This window comes from Nicrophorus vespilloides, unplaced genomic scaffold (genome assembly GCF_001412225.1).
Source record: "Nicrophorus vespilloides isolate i.1.1-1 unplaced genomic scaffold, Nicve_v1.0, whole genome shotgun sequence".
NCBI classification, from domain to species: domain Eukaryota; kingdom Metazoa; phylum Arthropoda; class Insecta; order Coleoptera; family Silphidae; genus Nicrophorus; species Nicrophorus vespilloides.
In genome coordinates, this window is record NW_017099633.1 from 79422 (window position 1) to 85259 (window position 5838).

Sequence of the window (5838 nt, forward strand, 5' to 3'; positions counted from 1 at the left end):
TGACAACAGAATTATGACCTTATTTAAATAACTACATAAAGCTAGAAAATATATTGTTTCTAGTTGTTCATTTTTTTTAAATTTTCTAGTCCCGAGATTTCCCGGGAATGTGTTAAACAGGGAATTAAAAAAAATGTCGAGACTGAGCAACCCTATCTTGGGTTAATGTACAAAAAAAAATATAGCTACATTCACACTATCCACAACGTGAGGTATAAATGTATGTCAGCCATATCAACTACAATATGCTCATGGCTATAATTGCAGTTTCTGTCTGATTGAACTCAATAATAATTAATACGCCTGACAAACATATATATCTGTGGAATCACAGAGTGTGGATGCAAAATTAATGGAAAAAGTTTATCATTTATATTCGAGAAACCAATTATTACTTCTTAGTAATTATTATATCCTAAAATAATTTGATTTATATGTAGTAAAAAGTAAACTTTATTACATACATAACTAAGTCAAATACACATATTTTACACGTTACACATTCTCTACACGTTTTTGCTTTTACTAGGTTTATAAAAAAAATAATAAATGTTGAAAATAAACTGGTTATGGATCAAAAGGAACATTTTTTTGCCTATCAATATTTTTATTTGATTTACTTTAAAATTGAGAAAAAATCGTAATTAATAAACAAAGAAATAATGCGTTTTTTTTGCATACTTTTCGTTTTACACGGTTTTACATTAAAAAAAAGTTACAATTTCGATTTACACGTTTTTCTCATGAACTTATATACCGTGTAAATCAGGTGATAGATAATATTAGAAACATGAAATTAATACATTTTGTAAAATTTACGAAACATATTTCCTTATAATCATAAACATGTTAGGAATTAATTTAATTGAAACCTATTTATTAATTGACATTTTTTTTAAATTTCCAAATGCTGATTGATTCTTGTTTTCATTTATGTAACTTAATAAAAAAAATGTTTTTTTTATAATTAATAAACAAAGAAATTATGCGTTTTTTTTGCATACTTTTCGTTTTACACGGTTTTACATTAAAAAAAGTTACAATTTCGTTTTACACGTTTTTCTCATGAACTTATATACCGTGTAAATCAAGTGATAGATGTATATACATTAATATTAGAAACAAGAAATTAATACATTTTGTAAAATTTACAAAACTTATTTCCTTATAATCATACACATGTTAGGAATTAATTTAATTGAAACCTAATAACACTCTATTTATTAATTGACAATTTTTTTTAAATTTGCAAATGCTGATTGATTCTTGTTGTTTCATTTATGTACCTTAATAAAAAAAATGTTTTTTTTTATAATTAATAAACAAAGAAATTATGCGTTTTTTTTGCATACTTTTCGTTTTACACGGTTTTACATTTAAAAAAAGTTACAATTTCGATTTACACGTTTTTCTCATAAACTTATATACCGTATAAATCAGGTGATAGATGTATATACATTAATATTAGAAACACGAAATTAATACATTTTGTAAAATTTACAAAACTTATTTCCTTATAATCATAAACATGTTAGGAATTCATTTAATTGAAACCTAATAACACTTTATTTATCAATTGACAATTTTTTTTAAATTTCCAAATGTTGATTGATTCTTGTTGTTTCATTTATGTAACTTAATAAAAAAAAATGTTTTTTTTTATAATTAATAAATAAAGAAATTATGCTTTTTTTTGCATACTTTTCGTTTCACACGGTTTTACATTAAAAAAAAGTTACAATTTCGATTTACACGTTTTTCTCATGAACTTATATACCGTATAAATCAGGTGATAGATGTATATACATTAATATTAGAAGCACGAAATTAATACATTTTGTAAAATTTACAAAACTTATTTCCTTATAATCATAAACATGTTAGGAATTAATTTAATTGAAACCTAATAACACTCTATTTATTAATTGACAATTTTTTTTAAATTTGCAAATGCTGATTGATTCTTGTTGTTTCATTTATGTACCTTAAAAAAAATGTTTTTTTTTAATAATTAATAAACAACGAATTTATGCTTTTCGATTTACACGGTTTTAACTTAAAAATGTTACGATTTACACGTATTTCTCATGAATCTATCGTGTAAATCGTGTGATAGATCTACGTAGAAATGTTGACATCTGTCAAAATACAATTGAAAACTATTCTAAAGATGCTCTCTGTATATTGATAATGAAAACAGAATGAGCAATTTGTGTAATCTGTTGTGTTGTCGAAACGGTGAACGGACTAGGACCATTTAATGTATTGAAACCACATTCGGACTTAACTATTAGTTTGGCATTGCGGTCGTGGATGGGGTGGAAAGGCAGCCGCAACGAACCCACCCACTCCCCGCACATGTCTAGCATAGCCGTCTAAAAGGCGATCAATTATCCTCGAGCGAACCTAATTTCACCTATGATCGGGGAACGGTAACCTTAAACCTAAAACCATAAACAATAAGATTTGATTGCGGCCCACGATGTTTATATCCGCAAATGAAATACTGTTTTCCACCCAATGCGACATTGTTATTTACGATTAACCCCTGATTGATATTGAATCTGAAACCAGATTTATTTTTCTTTTTTTTTTCTTTTCTTTATTTCTGAGCTACGCCTCGGATTATTTCCGTAACAAAAATGATATCGCATAAAGTGGATTCGGATATCTATATGTAACAATATCTATATATAGATAGATATTGGGATTTTGTGATTAGGATTTTGGGACGCGATTTTTATCTATACCGGAATACATAGTGCGGATACGTGATCGAATTAGGCTATGCCAATGCTTACTACTACTACTTCTTCTTCTATCGTTTTGTTCCCGAGCTTTTCCTCTTCCTTTCTAACGTCGCTATAAAGTGGAATGCAAATATTGTCATGGGGGCAAAGTTGAAAAAGTAAGGCTGCGTGTAGAAGTGTATTAGCATACGTATAATCGCGGGGGTGAGAGCCGCCCCCGCCTACACACACTTATTCGTAGATCAAAGCATTCGTGCTTCATTCTTCCCACTTCCTCCCTGCTTTTCTCTCAGTACACTTATTTTTTCTCTCTCCTCTCGCCGTGTTCCTCCTCGCGTAGCGCCTACTCAGATTATTTGATGATATGCAACGTTTACCATCCTCGCATATACTATTCACCCTCGCGCGATTTTCTATTACATCATAAACCTCCGATTCACTTTACATCTGCTACTCCAACGGGAGATAATGAAATTTCAAATCACTTTAAGCGCTCGACTTTCGCCGTGGAAATATATATATATGTATATCAAAAAAAAAAAGGAGAAAAACAAATAATGGAATTATATAACCCGAAAGGATACTGATGAAACTAAACGCGAGCGCGCGCGATCAATATTTTTGCTATCACATATATTGCACTACAATAATAACTACAGCCGCCCTTATTTACTCTAATAACACAATATCCTGATCCAATAAATTCCCGGCCATTATTAGATTTTCCCTCACCGCTTTCGTTTTTTATTCCGCGGCTCTTCTTCCCTCACCCATGAATTGTATTTCCAAATATTTTTTTTTTATCTCACTACATTTCATATTCACATCTCTGCCGATGTAGCTGAAAAATTTAATATATATTTTGTTTTATATTTTTTTTTAATTACGTAAGCCGCGCCGCGTTCACCTCCGAGGAATTTTCACCTACATTCTTACATAAACATAACTTCGTAACCGACAAATAAGCGCAATTAAATTTCAGCAACGCCTGAATTTCGCGGCGCATTGTGGAATAGCAAAACGCCGCCCTCCGAGATTGATTCCTCTAGGAAATAACTCGCGTTTCGTCCATTTTTTTCCATTAAAAAAATATATAGAAATAAGCGGTAATTTGAAAATTCCCGGAATTATTCGGATAAATCTCTGATGTTACCATAATTCCAGCATAAAAATGATGTTCCTTAATATATAATATCTTACATAATTAAATAAAAATAAAGTTTTTTTAAAAAAATTATTTGAAACTTTTTTTTAATGAATTAAAAGGAAATAAATATTCATTTTCATTTATTATTTCTAAAACACTCCAATTTTCTTTTAATTTCTACTTCAAATGTTTATAATTATATTAATAAATAATTGATTAATAATAAAATCAAAGTTAGATTTTATCTAATTTGGTATAAATAATTGACGATCATAAAACTTATATAATTTTCTTAAGTTTAAAATTATGTAAGCTTTATATGTATTTAATATTTCACTTAGATTTGAGTAATAATAGGGTTTTGCAAATAATAGGACGGAAACAGTTTGTAAAATCAGTGGGTTAAATCAATTTGCACGGGATCCGCTTCGCTTTGAATTCGAAACATTCGAAGATTAAAACGAAACCCGACGGAGGAGGAAATGGTCGGAGGGCTTCGATGTTTTTGTTACTCTCTAGTCCAAACACAACTAATTACAAAGTATTATAGGTGTATCAAAGGGCCTTCGATTAAGCGCGAACGGAAACAATCGCTATTGTGTAAATATAATAACTCAAAGGGCTCCCGTCTGTTTAGCATACACAAGTACAATTCCGTTTCAGTTTTCTCTTCTTAGCATCTTTTCACTGTACTTCGAACGCTTTCAAGCAATAATAGGAAATTGCTCGAAAGATTCGATTAATTAACGTTTTCCTGGAGGGCAAAGATACCGGCAGCAAAAACAATCTAAAAACGTGAAAAAAAATATGCAAAAGGATGGCTTTCGGTATGCTGGTAGAGCAGCAAAGGTTTTTATTAATACTCAATTAAAAGTATCTTCTAGTGAGCGAACTGAAAACAATGAGCATCAAAAACAAGCTCACTAGACTTTTAATATTTCAATTCCTTGTTTGCTTTTACCTCCGCTCTTGTTTGTTTCAATTCTGTTGCTTCGCAATATTTTTTTTTTACTCGTCAATTTAATTACGATCCTCTCTATAATTTAATCTTCCGCGCGATTGTTTGTTTCATTGAATTCCTTTTTGGTTTTGTAATCACGGGCGCTGCGATTAATATAGTATGAATACAATTCAATTAGTTTGTGTGTGGATTGCGTTTGTAGTATTTGGCAATTATTTAATCTAGATTTTTCGCCGTCTCTCCGGATGTATCCCATATGTTATATAATTGTGTATATGTATATATAATTTAATTAATTTACACATTATTATTAATAATAATTGTTGTAGCGTTTCGATGCGGATAATGCGGTGTGCGGATGAAATTTTGCGTCAATTTCAATAGATTATATGGTGAAGCCTGAGGCGTTCCTAACTCAATCGAACAATATATTAACTAGGTGAAATATCATAACCAACTTAAACCTTTGGCGCATTCCTCAAAGCAATAAAGCACCGCTCGCGGTGCCGGTATACAACACAGCACTTCTGTGCAGAGGGTGAGAATATCCTTCTAAAACCCTAGAAAACTGTCTACTGAATATTAAGTAATGCGTCCCTTAATTGCTGATTCCCACGCACACGTCACGTCGCATGATGTTCTTTGTTATCTAACATACATTCCTAACCCTTGCTCTGTATCCCTTATCCCTTAGGCATTTTCATACATATCCCTAAACAATTACGGCGCAAACTTCAGAAAATTACAATGATTTTATTTTATCTAATTACACAATCTTTATTATTAATATAAAACTAACCGAAAACATGGTAATAAAATATTTTTGATAGAAGTTAAGAAAATAATATTTTGTTCAAATTTTGTAACAATTTAATATAAATTAATGAAGATTATAATTAAGATTAGACAAATAATTTTTTTTAATCTTTATACAAGCAATTATATACATTTTCATACATATCCCTAAACAATTACGGCGC